This window comes from Triturus cristatus, chromosome 7 (assembly GCF_964204655.1).
Source record: "Triturus cristatus chromosome 7, aTriCri1.1, whole genome shotgun sequence".
NCBI classification, from domain to species: Eukaryota; Metazoa; Chordata; class Amphibia; order Caudata; family Salamandridae; genus Triturus; species Triturus cristatus.
In genome coordinates this window covers 528430165-528457018 of record NC_140590.1, presented here as the reverse complement: position 1 = coordinate 528457018, position 26854 = coordinate 528430165, and positions in this window count along the sequence as shown.

The following is a 26854-nucleotide window of genomic DNA, read 5'->3' as shown; positions in this document are numbered from 1 at the left end:
TATGCCACTGGAATCAAGCTATCCTGGCTGAAGAGGGGTAAAGCCCCGTAACCGTTCCTAGGATGCTTGTTTCCAGTCCAGGGAGGACCTGGCTTGGCAGTTCGTGCTGGACTGTTCCCAGGAGGCACAAGGTCAAGACCGATTTGCATATGGCTGGGTTCAAACTGGAATGGCATGGTGAGCAAAATAACGATGGATTTAGGCCCAGATCTCTGTACTGGGGTGAATGTATGACATTGTTCTGCATTCTGTCCATCAACTGATGTTTTTGCATTTGTCACCCCGAGTGGGACGGGTATGCCCAGACGTGAGTCCTGTGCTCTCCATGGCACTGGCATCAATCTATCCCGGCTGAAGAGGGGTGAAATCCCGTAACCGGTCCTAGGATGCTTGTTTCCAGTCCAGGGAGCACCTGGCTTGGCAGTTCGGGCTGGACTGTTCCCATGAGGCACAGTGTCAAGACTGATTTGCATATGGCTGGGTTCAAACTGGAATGGCATGGTGAGCAAAAAAACGATGGATTTAGACACAGATCACTGTACTGGGGTGAATGTATGACATTGTTCTGCATTCTGTCCTTCAACTGTTGTTTTTGCATTTGTCACCCGGAGTGGGACGGGTATGCCCAGACGTGGGTCCCGTGCTCTCCATGCCACTGGAATCAAGCTATCCTGGCTGAAGAGGGGTAAAGCCCCGTAACCGTTCCTAGGATGCTTGTTTCCAGTCCAGGGAGGACCTGGCTTGGCAGTTCGTGCTGGACTGTTCCCAGGAGGCACAAGGTCAAGACCGATTTGCATATGGCTGGGTTCAAACTGGAATGGCATGGTGAGCAAAAAAACGATGGATTTAGACCCAGATCACTGTACTGGGGTGAATGTATGACATTGTTCTGCATTCTGTCCTTCAACTGTTGTTTTTGCATTTGTCACCCTGAGTGGGACGGGTATGCCCAGAGGTGGGTCCCGTGCTCTCCATGCCACTGGAATCAAGCTATCCTGGCTGAAGATGGGTGAAACCCCGAAACCGGTCCTAGGATGCTTGTTTCCATTCCATGGAGGACCTGGCTTCGCAGTTCGGGCTGGACTGTTCCCATGAGGCACAGGGTCAAGACTGATTTGCATATTGCTGGGTTCAAACTGGAATGGAATGGTGAGCACAAAAAACTATGGATTTAGGCCTAGATCTCTGTACTGGGGTGAATGTATGAAATTTTTTTGCATTCTGTCCATCAACTGTTGTTTTTGCAATTGTCACCCTGAGTGGGACGGGTATGCCCAGACGTGAGTCCTGTGCTCTCCATGTCACTGGAATCAAGCTATCCTGGCTGAAGAGGGGGGAAACCCCGAAACCGGTCCTAGGATGCTTGTTTCAAGTCCAGGGAGGACCTGGCCTGGCAGTTCGGGCTGGACTGTTCCCATGAGGGACAGGGTCAAGACTAGACTGATTTGCATATGGCTGGGTTCGTACTGCAATGGCATGTTGAGCAAAAAAACGATGGATTTAGGCCCAGATCTCTGTACTGGGGTGAATATATGACATTGTTGTGCATTCTGTCCATCAGCTGTTGTTTTTGCATTTGTCTCCCTGAGTGGGACGGGTATACCCAGATGTGAGTCCCGTGCTCTCCATCAATCAATCAATCAATCACTGCATTTGTAAAGCGCGCTACATACCCGAGAGGGTCTCAAGGCACTGGGTAGGGGGTGCTACTGGTCGAAGAGCCAGGTCTTGAGGAGTCTTCTGAAGGCCAGCAGGTCCTGGGTCTGTCGTAGGATGGTGGGGAGAGTGTTCCAGGTCTTGGCGGCGAGGTAGGAGAAGGATCCGCCGCCGGCGGTGGTTTTTCGGATGCGGGGGACTGCGGCGGGGGTGAGGTTGGCTGAACGGAGGCTTCGGGTGGGGGTGTGGAAGCTGAGTCGGTTGTTGAGGTAGGTGGGTCCGGTGTTGTGCAGTGCTTTGTGTGCATGGATCAGGAGCCTGAAGGTGATCCTTTTGTTGACGGGGAGCCAGTGCAGGCCTCTCAGGTGGAGTGTGATGTGGCAGCGGCGGGGGGCGTCGAGGATGAGTCGGGCCGAGGTGTTCTGGATGCGTTGGAGTCGTCTCAGGAGCTTGTTTGTAGTTCCTGAGTAGAGGGCGTTCCCGTAGTCGAGTCTGTTGGTGATGAGGGCCTGGGTAACGGTTTTTCTCGTGTCGAGGGGGATCCATTTGAAGATCCTGCGGAGCATACGGAGGATGTTGAAGCAGGATGCGGAGACGGCGTTGACTTGCCTGGTCATGGAGAGAGTGGAGTCCATGCCACTGGAATCAGGCTATCCTGGCTGAAGAGGGGTGAAACCCCGAAACCGGTCCTAGGATGCTTTTTTCCAGTCTAGGGAGGACCTGCCTTGGCAGTTCGGGCTGGACTGTTCCCATGAGGCACAGGGTCAAGACTGATTTGCATATTGCTGGGTTCAAACTGGAATGGAATGGTGAGCAAAAAAAACGATGGATTTAGGCCCAGATCTCTGTACTGGGGTGAATGTATGACATTGTTCTGCATTCTGTCCACCAACTGTTGTTTTTGCATTTGTCACCCTGAGTGGGATGGGTATGCCCAGACGAAGGTCCCGTGCTCTCCATGGCACTGGAATCAAGCTATCCCGGCTGAAGAGGGGTGAAACCCCGTAACCGGTCCTAGGATGCTTGTTTCCAGTCCAGGGAGCACCTGGCTTGGCAGTTCGGGCTGGACTGTTCCCATGAGGCACAGGGTCATATCTGATTGGCAGATGGATGGGTTCAAACTGGAATGGCATGGTGAGAAAAAAAACAATGGATTAAGACCCAGATCTCTGTACTGGAGTGAATTTATGACATTGTTCTGCATTCTGTCCTTCAACTGTTGTTTTTGCATTTGTCACCCTGAGTGGGACGGGTATGCCCAGACGTGAGTCCCATGCTCTCCATGCCACTGGAATCAAGCTATCCTGGCTGAAGAGGGGTGAAACCCCGTAACCGGTCTTAGGATACTTGTTTCCAGTCCAGGAAGGACCTGGCTTCGCAGTTCGGGCTGGACTGTTCCCATGAGGGACAGGGTCAAGACTGATATGCATATGGCTGGGTTCAATCTGGAATGGCATGGTGAGCAAAAAAACGATGGATTTAGGCCCAGATCGCTGTACTGGGGTGAATGTATGACTTTGTTCTGCATTCAGTCCATCAACTGTTGTTTTTGCATTTGTCACCCCGAGAGGGACAGGTATGCCCAGACGTGGGTCCCGTGCTCTCCATGCCACTGGAATCAAGCTATCCTGGCGGAAGAGGGGTGAAACCCCGAAACCGGTCCTAGGATGCTTGTTTCCAGTCCAGGGAGGACCTGGCTTGGCAGTTTGGGCTGGACTATTCCCATGAGGCACAGGGTCTAGACTGATTTGCATATGGCTGGGTTCAAACTGGAATGGCATGGTGAGCAAAAAACGATGGATTTAGGCCCAGATCTCTGTACTGGGGTGAATGTATGACATTGTTCTGCATTCTGTCCATCAACTGTTGTTTTTGCATTTGTCACCCTGAGTGGGACGGGTATGCCCAGACGAAGGTCCCGTGCTCTCCATGGCACTGGAATCAAGCTATCCCGGCTGAAGAGGGGTGAAACCCCGTAACCGGTCCTAGGCTGCTTGTTTCCAGTCCAGGGAGCACCTGGCTTGGCAGTTCGGGCTGGACTGTTCCCATGAGGCACAGGGTCAAGACTGATTTGCATATGTCTGGGTTCAAACTGGAATGGCATGGTGAGCAAGAAACGATGGATTTAGACCCAGATCACTGTACTGGGGTGAATGTATGACATTGTTCTGCATTCTGTCCATCAACTGTTGTTTTTGCATTTGTCACCCTGAGTGGGACGGGTATGCCCAGACGTGAGTCCTGTGCTCTCCATGTCACTGGAATCAAGCTATCCTGGCTGAAGAGGGGGGAAACCCCGAAACCGGTCCTAGGATGCTTGTTTCAAGTCCAGGGAGGACCTGGCCTGGCAGTTCGGGCTGGACTGTTCCCATGAGGGACAGGGTCAAGACTAGACTGATTTGCATATGGCTGGGTTCGTACTGGAATGGCATGTTGAGCAAAAAAACGATGGATTTAGGCCCAGATCTCTGTACTGGGGTGAATGTATGACATTGTTCTGCATTCTGTCCATCAGCTGTTGTTTTTGCATTTGTCTCCCTGAGTGGGACGGGTATACCCAGATGTGAGTCCCGTGCTCTCCATCAATCAATCACTGCATTTGTAAAGCGCGCTACATACCCGAGAGGGTCTCAAGGCACTGGGGAGGGGTGCTACTGGTCGAAGAGCCAGGTCTTGAGGAGTCTTCTGAAGGCCAGCAGGTCCTGGGTCTGTCGTAGGATGGTGGGGAGAGTGGTCCAGGTCTTGGCGGCGAGGTAGGAGAAGGATCCGCCGCCGGCGGTGGTTTTTCGATGCGGGGGACTGTGGCGGGGGTGAGGTTGGCTGAACGGTGGCTTCGGGTGGGGGTGTGGAAGCTGAGTCGGTTGTTGAGGTAGGTGGGTCCGGTGTTGTGCAGTGCTTTGTGTGCATGGATCAGGAGCCTGAAGGTGATCCTTTTGTTGACGGGGAGCCAGTGCAGGCCTCTCAGGTGGAGTGTGATGTGGCAGCGGCGGGGGGCGTCGAGGATGAGTCGGGCCGAGGTGTTCTGGATGCGTTGGAGTCATCTCAGGAGCTTGTTTGTAGTTCCTGAGTAGAGGGCGTTCCCGTAGTCGAGTCTGTTGGTGATGAGGGCCTGGGTAACGGTTTTTCTCGTGTTGAGGGGGTTCCATTTGAAGATCCTGCGGAGCATACGGAGGATGTTGAAGCAGGATGCGGAGACGGCGTTGACTTGCCTGGTCATGGAGAGAGTGGAGTCCATGCCACTGAAATCAAGCTATCCTGGCTGAAGAGGGGTGAAACCCCGAAACCGGTCCTAGGATGCTTTTTTCCAGTCTAGGGAGGACCTGCCTTGGCAGTTCGGGCTGGACTGTTCCCATGAGGCACAGGGTCAAGACTGATTTGCATATTGCTGGGTTCAAACTGGAATGGAATGGTGAGCAAAAAAAACGATGGATTTAGGCCCAGATCTCTGTACTGGGGTGAATGTATGACATTGTTCTGCATTCTGTCCACCAACTGTTGTTTTTGCATTTGTCACCCTGAGTGGGATGGGTATGCCCAGACGAAGGTCCCATGCTCTCCATGCCACTGGAATCAAGCTATCCCGGCTGAAGAGGGGTGAAACCCCGTAACCGGTCCTAGGATGCTTGTTTCCAGTCCAGGGAGCACCTGGCTTGGCAGTTCGGGCTGGACTGTTCCCATGAGGCACAGGGTCATATCTGATTGGCAGATGGATGGGTTCAAACTGGAATGGCATGGTGAGAAAAAAAACAATGGATTAAGACCCAGATCTCTGTACTGGGGTGAATTTATGACATTGTTCTGCATTCTGTCCATCAACTGTTGTTTTTGCATTTGTCACCCTGAGTGGAACGGGTATGCCCAGACGTGAGTCCCATGCTCTCCATGCCACTGGAATCAAGCTATCCTGGCTGAAGAGGGGTAAAACCCCGTAACCGGTCTTAGGATACTTGTTTCCAGTCAAGGAAGGACCTGGCTTCGCAGTTCGGGCTGGACAGTTCCCATGAGGGACAGGGTCAAGACTGATTTGCATATGGCTGGGTTCAATCTGGAATGGCATGGTGAGCAAAAAAAACGATGGATTTAGGCCCAGATCGCTGTACTGGGGTGAATGTATGACTTTGTTCTGCATTCAGTCCATCAACTGTTGTTTTTGCATTTGTCACCCCGAGAGGGACAGGTATGCCCAGACGTAGGTCCTGTGCTCTCCATGCCACTGGAATCAAGCTATCCTGGCGGAAGAGGGGTGAAACCCCGAAACCTGTCCTAGGATGCTTGTTTCCAGTCCAGGGAGGACCTGGCTTGGCAGTTTGGGCTGGACTATTCCCATGAGGCACAGGGTCAAGACTGATTTGCATATGGCTGAGTTCAAACTGGAATGGCATGGTGAGCAAAAAAACGATGGATTTAGGCCCAGATCTCTGTACTGGGGTGAATGTATGACATTGTTCTGCATTCTGTCCATCAACTGTTGTTTTTGCATTTGTCACCCTGAGTGGGACAGGTATGCCCAGACGAAGGTCCCGTGCTCTCCATGGCACTGGAATCAAGCTATCCCGGCTGAAGAGGGGTGAAACCCCGTAACCGGTCCTAGGATGCTTGTTTCCAGTCCAGGGAGCACCTGGCTTAGCAGTTCGGGCTGGACTGTTCCCATGAGGCACAGGGTCAAGACTGATTTGCATATGGCTGGGTTCAAACTGGAATGGCATGGTGAGCAAGAAACGATGGATTTAGACCCAGATCACTGTACTGGGGTGAATGTATGACATTGTTCTGCATTCTGTCCTTCAACTGTTGTTTTTGCATTTGTCACCCTGAGTGGGACGGGTATGCCCAGACGTGGGTCCCATGCTCTCCATGCCACTGGAATCAAGCTATCCTGGCTGAAGATGGGTGAAACCCCGAAACTGGTCCTAGGATGCTTGTTTCCAGTCCATGGAGGACCTGGCTTGGCAGTTCGGGCTGGACTGTTCCCATGAGGCACAGGGTCAAGACTGATTTGCATATTGCTGGGTTCAAACTGGAATGGAATGGTAAGCACAAAAAATGATGGATTTAGGCCTAGATCTCTGTACTGGGGTGAATGTATGACCTTGTTCTGCATTCTGTCTATCAACTGTTGTTTTTGCATTTGTCACCCTGAGTGGGACGGGTATGCCCAGACGTGGGTCCTGTGCTCTCCATGTCACTGGAATCAAGCTATCCCGGCTGAAGAGGGGTGAAACCCCGAAACCGGTCCTAGGATGCTTGTTTCAAGTCCAGGGAGGACCTGGCCTGGCAGTTCGGACTGGACTGTTCCCATGAGGGAAAGGGTCAAGACTGATTTGCATATGGCTGGGTTCATACTGGAATGGCATGGTGAGCAAAAAAAGGATGGATTTAGGCCCAGATCTCTGTACTGGGCTGAATGTATGACATTGTTCTGCATTCTGTCCATCAACTGTTGTTTTTGCATTTGTCACCCTGAGTGGGACGGGTATGCCCAGACGAAGGTCCCGTGCTCTCCATGGCACTGGAATCAAGCTATCCCAGCTGAAGAGGGGTGAAACCCCGTAACCGGTCCTAGGATGCTTGTTTCCAGTCCAGGGAGCACCTGGCTTGGCAGTTCGGGCTGGACTGTTCCCATGAGGCACAGGGTCAAGACTGATTTGCATATGGCTGGGTTCAAACTGGAATGGCATGGTGGGCAAAAAGCAATGGATTTAGACCCAGATCACTGTACTGGGGTGAATGTATGACATTGTTCTGCATTCTGTCCTTCAACTGTTGTTTTTGCATTTGTCACCCTGAGTGGGACGGGTATGCCCAGACGTGGGTCCTGTGCTCTCCATGTCACTGCAATCAAGCTATCCTGGCTAAAGAGGGGTGAAACCCCGAAACCGGTCCTAGGATGCTTGTTTCAAGTCCAGGGAGGACCTGCCCTGGCAGTTCGGACTGGACTGTTCCCATGAGGGACAGGGTCAAGACTGATTTGCATATGGCTGGGTTCATACTGGAATGGCATGGTGAGCAAAAAAAGGATGGATTTAGGCCCAGATCTCTGTACTGGGGTGAATGTATGACATTGTTCTGCATTCTGTCCATCAACTGTTGGTTTTGCATTTGTCTCCCTGAGTGGGACGGGTATGCCCAGACGAAGGTCCCGTGCTCTCCATGGCACTGGAATCAAGCTATCCCGGCTGAAGAGGGGTGAAACCCCGTAACCGGTACTAGGATGCTTGTTTCCAGTCCAGGGAGCACCTGGCTTGGCAGTTCGGGCTGGACTGTTCCCATGAGGCACAGTGTCAAGACTGATTTGCATATGGCTGGGTTCAAACTGGAATGGCATGGTGAGCAAAAAACGATGGATTTAGACCCAGATCACTGTACTGGGGTGAATGTATGACATTGTTCTGCATTCTGTCCTTCAACTGTTGTTTTTGCATTTGTCACCCTGAGTGGGACGGGTATGCCCAGACGTGGGTCCCGTGCTCTCCATGCCACTGGAATCAAGCTATCCTGGCTGAAGATGGGTGAAACCCCGAAACCGGTCCTAGGATGCTTGTTTCCAGTCCATGGAGGACCTGGCTTGGCAGTTCGGGCTGGACTGTTCCCATGAGGTACATGGTCAAGACTGATTTGCATATTGCTGGGTTCAAACTGAAATGGAATGGTGAGCACAAAAAACGATGGATTTAGGCCTAGATCTCTGTACTGGGGTGAATGGATGACCTTGTTCTGCATTCTGTCCATCAACTGTTATTTTTGCATTTGTCACCCTGAGTGGGACGGGTATGCCCAGACGTGGGTCCTGTGCTCTCCATGTCACTGGAATCAAGCTATCCTGGCTGAAGAGGGTGTGAAACCCCGAATCCTGTCCTAGGATGCTTGTTTCATGTCCAGAGAGGACCTGGCTTGGCAGTTCGGGCTGGACTGTTCCCATGAGGCACAGGGTCAAGACTGATTTGCATATGGCTGGGTTAAAACTGGAATGGCATGGAGAGCAAAGAAAACGATGGATTTAGGCCCAGATCTCTGTACTGGGGTGATTGTATGACATTGTTCTGCATTCTGTCAATCAACTGTTGTTTTTGCATTTGTCACCCTGAGTGGGAAGGCTATGCCCAGACGTGGGTCCCGTGCTCTCCATGCCACTGGAATCAAGCTATCCTGGCTGAAGAGGGGTGAAGCCCCGTAACCGTTCCTAGGATGCTTGTTTCCAGTCCAGGGAGGACCTGGCTTGGCAGTTCGTGCTGGACTGTTCCCAGGAGGCACAAGGTCAAGACTGATTTGCATATGGCTGGGTTCAAACTGGAATGGCATGGTGAGCAAAACAACGATGGATTTAGGCCCAGATCTCTGTACTGGGGTGAATGTATGACATTGTTCTGCATTCTGTCCATCAACTGTTGTTTTTGCATTTGTCACCCCGAGTGGGACGGGTATTCCCAGACGTGAGTCCCGTGCTCTCCATGCCACTGGAATCAAGCTATCCTGGCTGAAGAGGGGTGAAACCCCGAAACCGGTCCTAGGATGCTTGTTTCCAGTCCAGGTAGGACCTGGCTTGGCAGTTCGGGCTGGACTGTTCCCATGAGCCACAGGGTCAGGACTGATTTGCATATTGCTGGGTTCAAACTGGAATGGAATGGTGAGCAAAAAAAACGATGGATTTAGGCCCAGATCGCTGTACTGGGGGGAATGTATGACATTGTTCTGCATTCTGTCCACCAACTGTTGTTTTTGCATTTGTCACCCTGAGTGGAACGGGTATGCCCAGACGAAGGTCCGTGCTCTCCATGGCACTGGAATCAAGCTATCCCGGCTGAAGAGGGGTGAAACCCCGTAACCGGTCCTAGGATGCTTGTTTCCAGTCCAGGGAGCACCTGGCTTGGCAGTTCGGGCTGGACTGTTCCCATGAGTGACAGGGTCAAGACTGATTTGCATATGGCTGGGTTCAAACTCGAATGGCATGGTGAGCAAAAAAACCGATGGATTTAGGCCCAGATCTCTGTACTGGGGTAAATGTATGACATTGTTCTGCATTCAGTCCATCAACTGTTGTTTTTGCATTTGTCACCCCGAGAGGGACGGGTATGCCCAGACGTGGGTCCCGTGCTCTCCATGCCACTGGAATCAAGCTATCCTGGCTGAAGAGGGGTGAAACCCCGAAAACGGTCCTAGGATGCTTGTTTCCAGTCCAGGGAGGACCTGGCTTGGCAGTTCGGGCTGGACTATTCCCATGAGGCACAGGGTCAAGACTGATTTGCATATGGCTGGGTTCAAACTGGAATGGCATGGTGAGCAAAAAAACGATGGATTTAGGCCCAGATCTCTGTACTGGGGTGAATGTATGACATTGTTCTGCATTCTGTCCATCAACTGTTGTTTTTGCATTTGTCACCCTGAGTGGGACGGGTATGCCCAGACGAAGGTCCCGTGCTCTCCATGGCACTGGAATCAAGCTATCCCGGCTGAAGAGGGGTGAAACCCCGTAACCGGTCCTAGGATGCTTGTTTCCAGTCCAGGGAGGACCTGGCTTGGCAGTTCGTGCTGGACTGTTCCCATGAGGCACAAGGTCAAGACTGATTTGCATATGGCTGGGTTCAAACTGGAATGGCATTGTGAGCAACAAAATGATGGATTTAGGCCCAGATTTCTGTACTGGGGTGAATGTATGACATTGTTCTGCATTCTGTCCATCAACTGTTGTTTTTGCATTTGTCACCCTGAATGGGACGGGTATGCCCAGACGTGGGTCCCGTGCACTCCATGTCACTGGAATCAGGCTATCCTGGCTGAAGAGGGGTGAAACCCCGAGACCGGTCCTAGGATGCTTGTTTCCAGTCCAGGGAGGACCTGGCTTGGCAGTTCGGGCTGGACTGTTCCCATGAGGCACAGGGTCAAGACTGATTTGCAGATGGCTCGGTTCAAACTGGAATGGCATGGTGAGCAAAAAAACGATGGATATAGGCCCAGATCTCTGTACTGGGGTGAATGTATGACATTTTCCTGCTTTCTGTCCATCAACCGTTGTTCTTGCATTTGTCACCCTGAGTGGGACGGGTATGCCCAGACATGGGTCCTGTGCTCTCCATGTCACAGGAATCAAGCTATCCTGGCTGAAGAGGGTGTGAAACCCCGAAACCTGTCCTAGGATGCTTGTTTCCTGTCCAGAGAGGACCTGGCTTGGCAGTTCGGGCTGGACTGTTCCCATGAGGCACAGGGTCAAGACTGATTTGCATATGGCTGGGTTCAAACTGGAATGGCATGGAGAGCAAAGAAACTATGGATTTAGGCCCAGATCTCTGTACTGGGGTGATTGTATGACATTGTTCTGCATTCTGTCCATCAACTGTTGTTTTTGCATTTGTCACCCTGAGTGGGAAGGCTATGCCCAGACGTGGGTCCCGTGCTCTCCATGCCACTGGAATCAAGCTATCCTGGCTGAAGAGGGGTGAAGCCCCGTAACCGTTCCTAGGATGCTTGTTTCCAGTCCAAGGAGGACCTGGCTTGGCAGTTCGTGCTGGACTGTTCTCAGGAGGCACAAGGTCAAGACTGATTTGCATATGGCTGGGTTCAAACTGGAATGGCATGGTGAGCAAAATAACGATGGATTTAGGCCCAGATCTCTGTACTGGGGTGAATGTATGACATTGTGCTGCATTCTGTCCATCAACTGTTGTTTTTGCATTTGTCACCCCAAGTGGGACGGGTATGCCCAGACGTGAGTCCTGTGCTCTCCATGCCACTGGAATCAAGCTATCCTGGCTGAAGAGGGGTGAAACCCCGAAACCGGTCCTAGGATGCTTGTTTCCAGTCCAGGGAGGACCTGGCTTGGCAGTTCGGGCTGGACTATTCCCATGAGGCACAGGGTCAAGACTGATTTCCATATGGCTGGGTTCAAACTGGAATGGCATGGTGAGCAAAAAAAACATGGATTTAGACCCAGATCACTGTACTGGGGTGAATGTATGTCATTGTTCTGCGTTCTGTCCTTCAACTGTTGTTTTTGCATTTGTCACCCTGAGTGGGAAGGCTATGCCCAGACGTGGGTCCCGTGCTCTCCATGCCACTGGAATCAAGCTGTCCTGGCTGAAGAGGGATGAAACCCCGTAACCATTCCTAGGATGCTTGTTTCCAGTCCAGGAAGGACCTGGCTTGGCAGTTCGTGCTGGACTGTTCCCATGAGGCACAAGGTCAAGACTGATTTGCATATGGCTGGGTTCAAACTGGAATGGCATTGTGAGCAACAAAACGATGGATTTAGGCCCATATTTCTGTACTGGGGTGAATGTATGACATTGTTCTGCATTCTGTCCATCAACTGTTGTTTTTGCATTTGTCACCCTGAATGGGACGGGTATGCCCAGACGTGGGTCCCGTGCACTCCATGTCACTGGAATCAAGCTTTCCTGGCTGAAGAGGGGTGAAACCCCGAGACCGTTCCTAGGATGCTTGTTTCCAGTCCAGGGAGGACCTGGCTTGGCAGTTCGGGCTGGACTGTTCCCATGAGGCACAGGGTCAAGACTGATTTGCAGATGGCTCGGTTCAAACTGGAATGGCATGGTGAGCAAAAAAACGATGGATTTAGGCCCAGATCTCTGTACTGGAGTGAATGTATGACATTTTTCTGCTTTCTGTCCATCAACCGTTGTTCTTGCATTTGTCACCCTGAGTGGGACGGGTATGCCCAGACATGGGTCCTGTGCTCTCCATGCCACTGGAATCAAGCTATCCTGGCTGAAGAGGGTGTGAAACCCCGAAACCTGTCCTAGGATGCTTGTTTCATGTCCAGAGAGGACCTGGCTTGGCAGTTCGGGCTGGACTGTTCCCATGAGGCACAGGGTCAAGACTGATTTGCATATGGCTGGGTTAAAACTGGAATGGCATGGAGAGCAAAGAAAACGATGGATTTAGGCCCAGATTTCTGTACTGGGGTGATTGTATGACATTGTTCTGCATTCTGTCAATCAACTGTTGTTTTTGCATTTGTCACCCTGAGTGGGAAGGCTATGCCCAGACGTTGGTCCCGTGCTCTCCATGCCACTGGAATCAAGCTATCCTGGCTGAAGAGGGGCGAAGCCCCGTAACCGTTCCTAGGATGCTTGTTTCCAGTCCAGGGAGGACCTGGCTTGGCAGTTCGTGCTGGACTGTTCCCAGGAAGCACAAGGTCAAGACTGATTTGCATATGGCTGGGTTCAAACTGGAATGGCATGGTGAGCAAAATAACGATGGATTTAGGCCCAGATCTCTGTACTGGGGTGAATGTATGACATTGTTCTGCATTCTGTCCATCAACTGTTGTTTTTGCATTTGTCACCCCGAGTGGGACGGGTATGCCCAGACGTGAGTCCCGTGCTCTCCATGCCACTGGAATCAAGCTATCCTGGCTGAAGAGGGGTAAAACCCCGAAACCGGTCCTAGGATGCTTGTTTTCAGTCCAGGGAGGACCTGGCTTGGCAGTTCGGGCTGGACTGTTCTCATGAGCCACAGGGTCAAGACTGATTTGCATATTGCTGGCTTCAAGCTGGAATGGAATGGTGAGCAAAAAAAACGATGGATTTAGGCCCAGATCGCTGTACTGGGGTGAATGTATGACATTGTTCTGCATTCTGTCCACCAACTGTTGTTTTTGCATTTGTCACCCTGAGTGGGACGGGTATGCCCAGACGAAGGTCCCGTGCTCTCCATGGCACTGGAATCAAGCTATCCCGGATGAAGAGGGGTGAAACCCCGTAACAGGTCCTAGGATGCTTGTTTTCAGTCCAGGGAGCACCTGGCTTGGCAGTTCGGGCTGGACTGTTCCCATGAGTGACAGGGTCAAGACTGATTTGCATATGGCTGGGTTCAAACTGGAATGGCATGGTGAGCAAAAAAAACTATGGATTTAGGCCTAGATCTCTGTACTGGGGTGAATGTATGACATTGTTCTGCATTCAGTCCATCAACTGTTGTTTTTGGATTTGTCACCCCGAGAGGGACGGGTCTGCCCAGACGTGGGTCCCGTGCTCTCCATGCCACTGGAATCAAGCTATCCTGGCTGAAGAGGGGTGAAACCCCGAAACCGGTCCTAGGATGCTTGTTTCCAGTCCAGGGAGGACCTGGCTTGGCAGTTCGGGCTGACTATTCCCATGAGGCACAGGGTCAAGACTGATGTGCATATGGCTGGGTTCAAACTGGAATGGCATGGTGAGCAAAAAAACGATGGATTTAGGCCCAGATCTCTGTACTGGGGTGAATGTATGACATTGTTCTGCATTCTGTCCATCAACTGTTGTTTTTGCATTTGTCACCCTGAGTGGGACGGGTATGCCCAGACGAAGGTCCCGTGCTCTCCATGGCACTTGAATCAAGCTATCCCGGCTGAAGAGGGGTGAAACCCCGTAACCGGTCCTAGGATGCTTGTTTCCAGTCCAGGGAGGACCTGGCTTGGCAGTTCGTGCTGGACTGTTCCCATGAGGCACAAGGTCAAGACTGATTTGCATATGGCTGGGTTCAAACTGGAATGGCATTGTGAGCAACAAAACGATGATTTAGGCCCAGATTTCTGTACTGGGGTGAATGTATGACATTGTTCTGCATTCTGTCCATCAACTGTTGTTTTTGCATTTGTCACCCTGAATGGGACGGGTATGCCCAGACGTGGGTCCCGTGCACTCCATGTCGTTGGAATCAAGCTATCCTGGCTGATGAGGGGTGAAACCCTGAGACCGGTCCTAGGATGCTTGTTTCCAGTCCACGGAGGACCTGGCTTGGCAGTTCAGGCTGGACTGTTCCCATGAGGCACAGGGTCAAGACTGATTTGCAGATGGCTCGGTTCAAACTGGAATGGCATGGTGAGCAAAAAAACGATGGATTTAGGCCCAGATCTCTGTACTGGGGTGATTGTATGACATTGTTCTGCATTCTGTCCATCAACTGTTGTTTTTGCATTTGTCACCCTGAGTGGGAAGGCTATGCCCAGACGTGGGTCCCGTGCTCTCCATGCCACTGGAATCAAGCTATCCTGGCTGAAGAGGGGTGAAGCCCCGTAACCGTTCCTAGGATGCTTGTTTCCAGTCCAGGGAGGACCTGGCTTGGCAGTTCGTGCTGGACTGTTCCCAGGAGGCACAAGGTCAAGACTGATTTGCATATGGCTGGGTTCAAACTGGAATGGCATGGTGAGCAAAATACCGATGGATTTAGGCCCAGATCTCTGTACTGGGGTGAATGTATGACATTGTTCTGCATTCTGTCCATCAACTGTTGTTTTTGCATTTGTCACCCCGAGTGGGACGGGTGTGCCCAGACGTGAGTCCCGTGCTCTCCATGCCACTGGAATCAAGCTATCCTGGCTGAAGAGGGGTGAAACCCCGAAACCGGTCCTAGGATGCTTGTTTCCAGTCCAGGGAGGACCTGGCTAGGCAGTTCGGGCTGAAACTGTTCCCATGAGCCACAGGGTCGAGACTGATTTGCATATTGCTGGGTTCAAACAGGAATGGAATGGTGAGCAAAAAAAATGATGGATTTAGGCCCAGATCGCTGTACTGGGGTGAATGTATGACATTGTTCTGCATTCTGTCCACCAACTGTTGTTTTTGCATTTGTCACCCTGAGTGGGACGGGTATGCCCAGACGAAGGTCCCGTGCTCTCCATGGCACTGGCATCAATCTATCCCGGCTGAAGAGGGGTGAAACCCCGTAACCGGTCCTAGGATGCTTGTTTCCAGTCCAGGGAGCACCTGGCTTGGCACTCGGGCTGGACTGTTCCCATGAGGCACAGGGTCTAGACTGATTTGCATATGGCTGGGTTCAAACTGGAATGGCATGGTGAGCAAAAAAACGATGGATTGAGACCCAGATCACTGTACTGGGGTGAATGTATGACATTGTTCTGCATTCTGTCCACCAACTGTTGTTTTTGCATTTGTCACCCTGAGTGGGACGGGTATGCCCAGACGTGGGTCCCGTGCTCTCCATGCCACTGGAATCAAGCTATCCTGGCTGAAGATGGGTGAAACCCCGAAACCGGTCCTAGGATGCTTGTTTCCAGTCCAGGGAGGACCTGGCTAGGCAGTTCGGGCTGAAACTGTTCCCATGAGCCACAGGGTCGAGACTGATTTGCATATTGCTGGGTTCAAACAGGAATGGAATGGTGAGCAAAAAAAATGATGGATTTAGGCCCAGATCGCTGTACTGGGGTGAATGTATGACATTGTTCTGCATTCTGTCCACCAACTGTTGTTTTTGCATTTGTCACCCTGAGTGGGACGGGTATGCCCAGACGAAGGTCCCGTGCTCTCCATGGCACTGGCATCAATCTATCCCGGCTGAAGAGGGGTGAAACCCCGTAACCGGTCCTAGGATGCTTGTTTCCAGTCCAGGGAGGACCTGGCTTGGCACTCGGGCTGGACTGTTCCCATGAGGCACAGGGTCTAGACTGATTTGCATATGGCTGGGTTCAAACTGGAATGGCATGGTGAGCAAAAAAACGATGGATTGAGACCCAGATCACTGTACTGGGGTGAATGTATGACATTGTTCTGCATTCTGTCCACCAACTGTTGTTTTTGCATTTGTCACCCTGAGTGGGACGGGTATGCCCAGACGTGGGTCCCGTGCTCTCCATGCCACTGGAATCAAGCTATCCTGGCTGAAGATGGGTGAAACCCCGAAACCGGTCCTAGGATGCTTGTTTCCAGTCCATGGAGGACCTGGCTTCGCAGTTCGGGCTGGACTGTTCCCATGAGGCACAGGGTCAAGACTGATTTTCATATTGCTGGGTTCAAACTGGAATGGAATGGTGAGCACAAAAAACTATGGATTTAGGCCTAGATCTCTGTACTGGGGTGAATGTATGACATTTTTTTGCATTCTGTCCATCAACTGTTGTTTTTGCAATTGTCACCCTGAGTGGGACGGGTATGCCCAGACGTGGGTCCTGTGCTCTCCATGTCACTGGAATCACGCTATCCTGGCTGAAGAGGGGGGAAACCCCGAAACCGGTCCTAGGATGCTTGTTTCAAGTCCAGGGAGGACCTGGCCTGGCAGTTCGGGCTGGACTGTTCCCATGAGGGACAGGGTCAAGACTAGACTGATTTGCATATGGCTGGGTTCGTACTGGAATGGCCTGGTGAGCAAAAAAACAATGGATTTAGGCCCAGATCTCTGTACTGGGGTGAATGTATGACATTGTTCTGCATTCTGTCCATCAGCTGTTGTTTTTGCATTTGTCTCCCTGAGTGGGACGGGTATACCCAGATGTGAGTCCCGTGCTCTCTATCAATCAATCAATCAATCACTGCATTTGTAAAGCGCGCTACATACCCGAGAGGGTCTCAAGGCACTGGGGAGGGGGTGCTACTGGTCGAAGAGCCAGGTCTTGAGGAGTCTTCTGAAGGCCAGCAGGTCCTGGGTCTGTCGTAGGATGGTGAGGAGAGTGTTCCAGGTCTTGGCGGCGAGGTAGGAGAAGGATCCGCCGCCGGCGGTGGTTTTTCGGATGCGGGGGACTGTGGCGGGGGTGAGGTTGGCTGAACGGAGGCTTCGGGTGGGGGTGTGGAAGCTGAGTCGGTTGTTGAGGTAGGTGGGTCCGGTGTTGTGCAGTGCTTTGTGTGCATGGATCAGGAGCCTGAAGGTGATCCTTTTGTTGACGGGGAGCCAGTGCAGGCCTCTCAGGTGGAGTGTGATGTGGCAGCGGCGGGGGGCGTCGAGGATGAGTCGGGCCGAGGTGTTCTGGATGCGTTGGAGTCGTCTCAGGAGCTTGTTTGTAGTTCCTGAGTAGAGGGCGTTCCCATAGTCGAGTCTGTTGGTGATGAGGGCCTGGGTAACGGTTTTTCTCGTGTCGAGGGGGATCCATTTGAAGATCCTGCGGAGCATACGGAGGATGTTGAAGCAGGACGCGGAGACGGCGTTGACTTGCCTGGTCATGTAGAGAGTGGAGTCCATGCCACTGGAATCAAGCTATCCTGGCTGAAGAGGGGTGAAACCCCGAAACCGGTCCTAGGATGCTTTTTTCCAGTCTAGGGAGGACCTGGCTTGGCAGTTCGGGCTGGACTGTTCCCATGAGGCACAGGGTCAAGACTGATTTGCATATTGCTGGGTTCAAACTGGAATGGAATGGTGAGCAAAAAAAACGATGGATTTAGGCCCAGATCTCTGTACTGGGGTGAATGTATGACATTGTTCTGCATTCTGTCCATCAACTGTTGTTTTTGCATTTGTCTCCCTGAGTGGGACGGGTATGCCCAGACGAAGGTCCCGTGCTCTCCATGGCACTGGAATCAAGCTATCCCGGCTGAAGAGGGGTGAAACCCCGTAACCGGTCCTAGGATGCTTGTTTCCAGTCCAGGGAGCACCTGGCATGGCAGTTCGGGCTGGACTGTTCCCATGAGGCACAGGGTCAAGACTGATTTGCATATGGCTGGGTTCAAACTGGAATGGCATGGTGAGCAAAAAACAATGGATTTAGACCCAGATCACTGTACTGGGGTGAATGTATGACATTGTTCTGCATTCTGTCCTTCAACTGTTGTTTTTGCATTTGTCACCCTGAGTGGGACGGGTATGCCCAGACGTGGGTCCCGTGCTCTCCATGCCACTGGAATCAAGCTATCCTGGCTGAAGATGGGTGAAACCCCGAAACCGGTCCTAGGATGCTTGTTTCCAGTCCATGGAGGACCTGGCTTGGCAGTTCAGGCTGGACTGTTCCCATGAGGTACATGGTCAAGACTGATTTGCATATTGCTGGGTTCAAACTGATATGGAATGGTGAGCACAAAAAACGATGGATTTAGGCCTAGATCTCTGTACTGGGGTGAATGTATGACCTTGTTCTGCATTCTGTCCATCAACTGTTGTTTTTGCATTTGTCACCCTGAGTGGGACGGGTATGCCCAGACGTGGGTCCTGTGCTCTCCATGTCACTGGAATCAAGCTATCCTGGCTGAAGAGGGGTGAAACCCCGAAACCGGTCCTAGGATGCTTGTTTCAAGTCCAGCAAGGACCTGGCCTGGCAGTTGGGACTGGACTGTTCCCATGAGGGACAGGGTCAAGACTGATTTGCATATGGCTGGGTTCATACTGGAATGGCATGGTGAGCAAAAAAACGATGGATTTAGGCCCAGATCTCTGTACTGGGGTGAATGTATGACATTGTTCTGCATTCTGTCCATCAGCTGTTGTTTCTGCATTTGTCGACCTGAGTGGGACGGGTATGCCCAGATGTGAGTCCCGTGCTCTCCATCAATCAATCAATCAATCAATCAATCAATCAATCAATCAATCAATCAATCAATCACTGCATTTGTAAAGCGCACTACATACCCGAGAGGGTCTCAAGGCACTGGGGAGGGGGGGTGCTACTGGTCGAAGAGCCAGGTCTTGAGGAGTCTTCTGAAGGCCAGCAGGTCCTGGGTCTGTCGTAGGATGGTGGGGAGAGTGTTCCAGGTCTTGGCGGCTAGGTAGGAGAAGGATCTGCCACCGCCGGTGGTTTTTCGGATGCGGGAGACTGTGGCGAGGGCGAGGTTGGCTGAGCGGAGGCTTCGGGTGGGGGTGTGGAAGCTGAGTCGGTTGTTGAGGTAGGTGGGTCCGGTGTTGTGCAGTGCTTTGTGTGCGTGGATCAGGAGCTTGAAGGTGATCCTTTTGTTGACGGGGAGCCAGTGCAGGCCTCTCAGGTGGAGTGTGATGTGGCAGCGGCGGGGGGCGTCGAGGAGGAGTCGGGCCGAGGTGTTCTGGATGCTTTGGAGTCGTCTCAGGAGCTTGTTTGTAGTTCCTGAGTAGAGGGCGTTCCCGTAGTCGAGTCTGTTGGTGATGAGGGCCTGGGTAACGGTTTTTCTCGTGTCGAGAGGGATCCATTTGAAGATCCTGCGGAGCATACGGAAGGTGTTGAAGCAGGACGCGGAGACGGCGCTGACTTGCCTGGTCTTGGAGAGAGTGGAGTCCATGCCACTAGAATCAAGCTATCCTGGCTGAAGAGGGGGTGAAACCCCGAAACCGGTCCTAGGATGCTTGTTTCAAGTCCAGGGAGGACCTGGCTAGGCAGTTTGGGCTGGACTGGTCCCATGAGGCACAGGGTCAAGACTGATTTGCATATTGCTGGTGTAGGAGAGTAGGGTCTGCTATCCCATGGTCACCCCAAATTTTTGCTTTTTGCTTCACTGGTTTTTGACATATTGAGGCTGTGGGCCTGCTAATCAGACCCCCAGCCTGCTGTTCTCTCTACTAAATTGACACTATGCACTATAGGTGCATAACCAATTGGAATTGGATCACCCTGTGAGCCCCTGTACCAGTGTACACTAGGTACCCAGGGCATTGGTGTATCTAAGGCCTACCAGGGGCTGAAGCATGTATTGTGCCACCCCTGGCCTGGCCTAACAATTTGACACAACTGGCTGATCAGTCAGCTGGGGTAAGTTGGTGTAACCACCTCTTACTTAGGTGTAGTATACCTATACCTAACCTTAAATGGGACACATGTTAACCTATAAGTCACTCCTATGGCAGGCCTTAACAATCCTGAAGGCAGAGTGCTTGGTTCCATGTGAGATGGTGCTCTGGCATGAGCTGAGCCTGTCTGCAGTGGTCGGAACAACTTCCTTCTACCGTTTCCAGATATCGCCATACCATATACTCTTAAGTGCATTATAAACCTCGCGGTTAAATGCTATCTTTGGTTTGGCTTTATCAAAACATATCGAGTAAGGTGTCATACGAATTGGAATACTAACCCCTCGCCAATTCTGGCGACGGGGTTAGCATTCCACCCTTCTAGAGGGACACGACATGTACAGAACCTGAAACCCGGGTAAAATCAGACATAGCCTCAGCTCCACAAAATGGACGCTGCCACCACAGACACAAGTCTGCCCTCCTGCTGCTGGGAGTCCTTCCAGCTTGGGAGACGTGGACAAAGGGTTTCCTGCCAGGGGAGGTGCGTGCACCACCCCAGACAGAATTTTGTGTATTGGTCAGGTAGGGCTTGAATAGAATCAGACATGCCTGAGGCTCACAAGGAGCCTCGGTGCATATGCCAGTTCAAACCGGTCCTGGGGCACACCAGCCCCGGACCTGGGGCGAGCTGGACAAAGGATTGGGGGTGTAACCACCCCCCTTCCTGGTCCCACCCTTAGGGAGGGACCTAGCAGGTAGTCCGGCCCCTAGAATCCGCTTAAAGGTAGGAGCTGTGTCCTAAGACTTCAGACATCCAGGAATCAACTTAACACTAAGAAGAAGAAGGGAACTTCGACGCTCTGCTGCACAGAGGACAGAAGGAATTCTCCCCTATGGTCAGGGAGTGACCATCTTGCTAACGCAAGCACCAACCAGCGAATCGACGTCTGCTTTGCCACCGCCTCCTGCCGGAGCCCGAGCCCAGAGACCAACAAGAACTGGACCTCCAGACCTCTCACAGCCCGATCCACAGTCCCTGCAAAGAAGGAACCCGTGGAGGCACCGAGACCCGTGGAGCCAGCCATCTTGGAAGACACTCGACAAGCTGCAAGCGCAACAACAGAGGCTCCCTCCAAGTTGTGCTTTGGGACCCTAGAAGCCCAACATCCGAGCAGCATCTGCACTAAAGGTGAGCCCTCCAGCATCTCCACGATCTGCGTGGGGCCCCTCTGCACTTTGCATCTCGACGCGCCTGCCCGGTCCCTGGCCCGTTGGCTAGTGGCCATCTTGGCGACCAACTTTGAAAACTACAATGCTGGTCTGGTTGCTCCAGACTGGCCCCTGCTTCTCTCCAAAGGAGCAGCCCCTCTGACCTTGCTGGTCAGAGTAAACAGCTTTCTTCACTTCCTACGACTCCTGCTTTTGCCAAGGCTTGTTTGCTTCTCCTGAGTCGCCGACACCGCCGACAGCGAGAGCCTGCGTGGGACAGCTCGTGAACCGACTCCTGGATGTTGTCGCCCTTCAGGGACCACGTGGCTGCGGAGACAAGCTACACCTCTTCACCTGTTTGCACCCGACATCGCCTGGTACCTACCTGGTGCCACGCCGGTCACTGGCTAGTGACTGTGAACACTGTCCCCTCTGCTTACAGGTCTTCTACAACTCTGATCCATCCTTGGATCCACCGCATCTCTTCTGGACCGGCCGCCTGCAGCATCTTTGTCATCAGGCTCCATTGAACAGATAGACGAAACCCGACGCACTTCGAGACCTATGCACCCGCTTCCTGTGGGTGAGGTAAAGCTGGCACTCTGGTGCACAAGTATAGAGTAACATCTCTAATGTCTAGATCTGAAGTCTTGATTTCGTAGTTCAACCAGAAGACCCTTTTAGCAGTAACTTTTGAACTTTTACGCACCCATTGAAAACCTATGGGAGCCCGCGTGTAACTTTCCTCACTGCACATGCGACCCGTGGACCTCCTGGTCACTAACTGAAGTTAGCTCCTTGTAGGCCCAGCGATTCTAGAGGCCCTAGGCCTTGTTCCTTTCCTAGACGTGGTACTTATACCACTATTTTAGTATATGGTTTGAGTGGCCACCAGGGCCCATCCATATAAAGTGCAACTTCTGTATATTGTGATACTTTCTTGTTTAATGGTTTGTGCTCCTGTGCTCATAAAGAGTCTAGGGGATACTTTGAGTAATAAATACATATATATTTTGAATATATATCTGTGTGGTGTCCTTTCATTGGTATAAAGGGGGGTTGCATATGGTAAAACAGCTTGCTTAACACGCTTAAACGAGTTTAGCCTCAAAGACTGCTTAGCCTACGCTACCACTAGGGCAGCGAGTCCAAAAAGGTTGACTTACAACCACACCATAAGGGTTGCTTGGCATGGTACAAGGTGGTCACTTTAACTAGTGAACATCATATACCAGGCCAACTTCTCACATTGGTGAGCAGCGGTTGGATTTGAGCTTGCTGTGTTTTACCTCTGTAATCTCTTTGTTGCCAATTGAAAGCTCATACAGGTACCTTTAGGTACATATAAAACAAGATTAGTTATATACTTAAGTTCTACTGAACTTAGTTGTTGTAGAGCAAAGGGAGTAGGACACACTGACTACAACTGCTAGATAGGTTTAGTAGGAAAACCCAAGTGTAGGTAGTTGCAACACATCCACCCACACTTAAGAGCAATGGCTGGGGCAGAGGGGTCCAACGTACCCATCTCTGTCGAGAGTGACCCCCAGAGGGCACCATCCATCTTTGCTACCCTAAACCAGAATGAGCTCAGGCAGTTGGCAAATATCAGGGGCCTTAAACAGCCCAGAAACCCTACATCTGCTGAACTCAGAGAACTCTTACAAGCTGATGAAGATCAGAGAGCTCTCAAGAAAGCCTCCCAGTTAGACCCATCAGGGACTGGAACAGGAGGCCCTCCTTCTGAAGATGCTACTGAAGTACCCCTTTCTAACAGTCGCCCCTTAGTTGAGAATCAGACTACAGATGATGAGGATCAGCATAGGGACGGGGATGACAAAGGGGGTGAGTCTGACAGTAGTAGTAGTTCTGATGGGAGAAATAGCCCAGTGCCAGGTGCTATACCTGGCTCAGCTAACTTAAGACTACTTGGGACTGACAATGGGTTCCCCCCATTGAATCTCCCTAGTGGACTTAACCAGGGGTTTGGGAGACAGGGGAATCACTCAGGTGACTCTAATGCCTCTCATGCCTCTAGAGGCTCTCAAGGTCACTCCAAAAGAAGGATGACCAGCCCTCAAAGGAGGGAGCATGAGGCCAGAATGAAGGAAGCCCAGCTGAGGATCAGGAAACAGGAGCTAGAAGTAGCCCTGATGGAAGAGAAACTGAGCAAGGCTAGGCAACCTAGAGAGGGTGGGTCTATACCCACTGGTGGCAGCATTGTCCCTAGGGACAAAGATAGGGTCTTTGACAATAGGAACCTGTCCAAGGTTGTGCCCCCCTACAAAAGTGGGGATGATATCCACAAGTGGATGGCTGCTCTTGAGAGAGCCTGCAAAGTGCAGCAGGTTCCTGAAGACCAGTGGGCAGCAATCTTATAGCTCTCCTTTGAAGGTAGAGGCAGAGATAGACTCCTCACTGTTAGAGAGGAGGATGTCAGAAACTACAGAGCCCTGAAGAGTGTCCTGGTTGATGGGTTAGGGTTAACCACTGAACAGTACAGGTTAATGTTCAGAGATACCCAGAAGACACAGACTCAGAACTGGTCTGAATATATTGAATGTGCCACTAAGGCTTTGGAGGGTTGGTTGCTGGGAAGTAAGGTGTCTGATTATACAGGATTGTACAATTTGATGATGAGAGAACAGATTTTAAATAACTGTCAGAACCAGCAACTGCATCAACACTTGGTTGACTCAGATCTGACCTCTCCCCAAGAATTGGGAAAGAAGGCAGACAAATGGGTCAGAACCAGGGTTAAGCAAAAGAACCAGAACCAGGGCCAAGGGGGTGATCAGAAGAAAACAGACCAAAAGGGTGATCAGAAATCCAAAGACCAGAAGTCTTCAACAGGACCCCAAACTAGTACTAACGAGGGTGGGTCCCAACAACCTAAAGGGAGGAAGAAAGAAGGTCCAAAGAAACCCTGGTGCAAATCTTGCAAGAATACAACTCACTGGACTAGTGATTGTAAGAAGGGTGGAGCCCCCAACACTGTTGCCCCTAAGGCACCTGCTTCCAGTACTACTGTTAGCAGTGTTGGTCCCCAGACAAAGGGTGTAGTGGGAATCACTATGGGAACTGAAGGAGATTCTGACTTAGACAGAACCCTTACACAGGCAGTCTTGATCTGTGATGGGGACATGGATTTGTCCCTGACTGTGAGCCCCAGTAACCTGGGCAAGTAGAGACAGACTCCATTGATTAATACAAAAATGGCTCAAGCCTACAGGGACACATGTGCCAGTGTCACTATGGTGACACCAGGCTTTGTGGATCCTGGACAGTACATACCAGGTGAGAATTACCTGGTGGCCAATGCCAGCAATGCCACTACTTCTCATAGTGTGGCTATTGTTAACTTCTCATGGGGAGGGGTAACTGGCCTCAAAAGGGTTGTGGTTAGTGCAGACCTCCCAGTAGAATGTTTGTTGGGCAATGACCTAGAGAGTTCTCTATGGTCAGAAGTGGAGTACAGGACACATGCAGAGATGTTAGGTATATCACCACATGTCCTTGCTGTGACCAGGTCACAGGCCAAAAAGTGCCTTACTGAACCTCAGGTCTTGGATCCTGGAACAATGGACCAAGCACCTACCAAGAAGAAGAACAGGAGGGTTAAGGCTGTGCCTTCCCCCCTGCCTCCAAGTGATGATCAGTCTTCCCAGGAGGATGATCTAGAGAACCCTGAAGGAACTGTCCCTGAAGAGCTTGAACCTGACCAGGTTGAGTTTCTGGGGACAGGGGGACCTTCCAGGGCTGACTTGGGACAGGCTCAGTTATCCTGTCCATCTCTTGAACCCCTCAGACGGCTGGCTGCTGCTGAGGCTGCTGGAAATGCTCAAGGTACCCATAAAGTGCATTGGGATGATGGGCTCCTTTATTCAGAGGCTAGAGACCCAAAACCTGGTGCAACCAGGAGGTTGGTTATACCTCTGCAATTTAGGGGCTTCCTTCTTACCTTGGCCCATGATATTCCTCTAGCAGGACACTTAGGCCAGGACAAGACTTGGGACAGGCTTGTCCCTCACTTTCACTGGCCTCACATGAATGAAGATACCAAGGAGTTTTGTCGCTCCTGTGTGACCTGCCAAGCCAGTGGCAAATCAGGTGGCACAACAAAGGCCCCCCTAATACCACTACCTGTGGTGGGGGCTCCCTTTGAAAGAGTGGGAATAGATATAGTGGGTCCCATGGATCCCCCCACTGCATCTGGGCACAGATTTATACTGGTGGTAGTGGATCATGCCACCAGGTATCCAGAGGCAATTCCCCTTAGGACCACAACAGCTCCTGTTGTGGCCAGGGCCCTGCTGGGAGTATTCTCCAGAGTGGGGTTTCCTAAGGAGGTGGTTTCTGACAGAGGTACCAACTTCATGTCAGGATACTTGACAGCTATGTGGAAGGAATGTGGTGTCAACTACAAGTTCACCACCCCTTATCACCCACAATGCAATTGGCTTGTTGAGAGATTCAACAAGACCCTAAAGGGTATGATCAAAGGATTACCTGAAAAGCTCAGGCGAAGATGGGACATCCTTCTACCCTGCCTTCTGTTTGCTTACAGAGAGGTCCCACAAAAAGGAGTTGGCTACAGCCCCTTTGAATTGTTGTTTGGGCACTCTGTAAGAGGCCCCCTATGTCTGGTGAGGGAAGGATGGGAGTTACCTCTCAAAAAGCCTAAGCAAGACATAGTGGACTATGTACTTGGTCTCCGCTCCAGGATGGCTGAGTACATGGAGAAGGCATCCAAAAACCTTGAGGCAAGCCAGGCCTTACAGAAAGCTTGGCATGACCAAAAGGCTGTCTTGGTTGAGTTTCAGCCAGGACAGAAGGTATGGGTGTTGGAGCCAGTGGCCCCAGCAGCACTCCAAGACTAATGGTCTGGACCCCATACAATCCTGGATAAGAAGGGAGAGGTTACCTACTTGGTGGACCTAGGCACTCCCAGGAGTCCCCACAGGGTACTCCATGTTAACAGGTTAAAAGCATATGTTGACAGGGCAGACATGGGCTTGCTCATGGCTACAGATGAGGGACAGGAAGAAGAGAGTGACCCTCTCCCAGACCTGTTGTCTCAGAACCCTGAAGAGGGTTCAGTTGAAGGAGTGACCCTTGGAGGCAACCTCACTGAGCATCAGCAGATTGAATGTAGACAAGTTCTACAATCATTTCAGCATATGTTCTCACTGATACCTAGTCAAACTGACTGGTGTACCCATGTGGTGGACACTGGTGACAGTCTTCCTGTAAAGAACAAACTTTACAGGCAACCTGACCATGTCAGGGACTGTATAAAGGCTGAGGTACACAAAATGCTGGAACTGGGTGTCATTGAGCCCTCAGAGAGCCCTTGGGATAGCCCAGTGGTTCTGGTCCCCACACCTCACACCAAAGATGGCAAGAGAGAGATGAGGTTCTGTGTGGATTACAGAGGACTCAATGCTGTCACTAGGACAGATGCACATCCTATTCCAAGGGCAGATGAGCTCATAGATAAACTGGCTTCTGCTAAGTTTTTGAGCACATTTGATTTGACAGCTGGCTATTGGCAAATCAGGTTAGCTGAGGAGTCAAAGGCCAAAACAGCATTCTCAACCCCAGGAGGACACTATCAATTTTTGGTGATGCCCTTTGGTCTGAA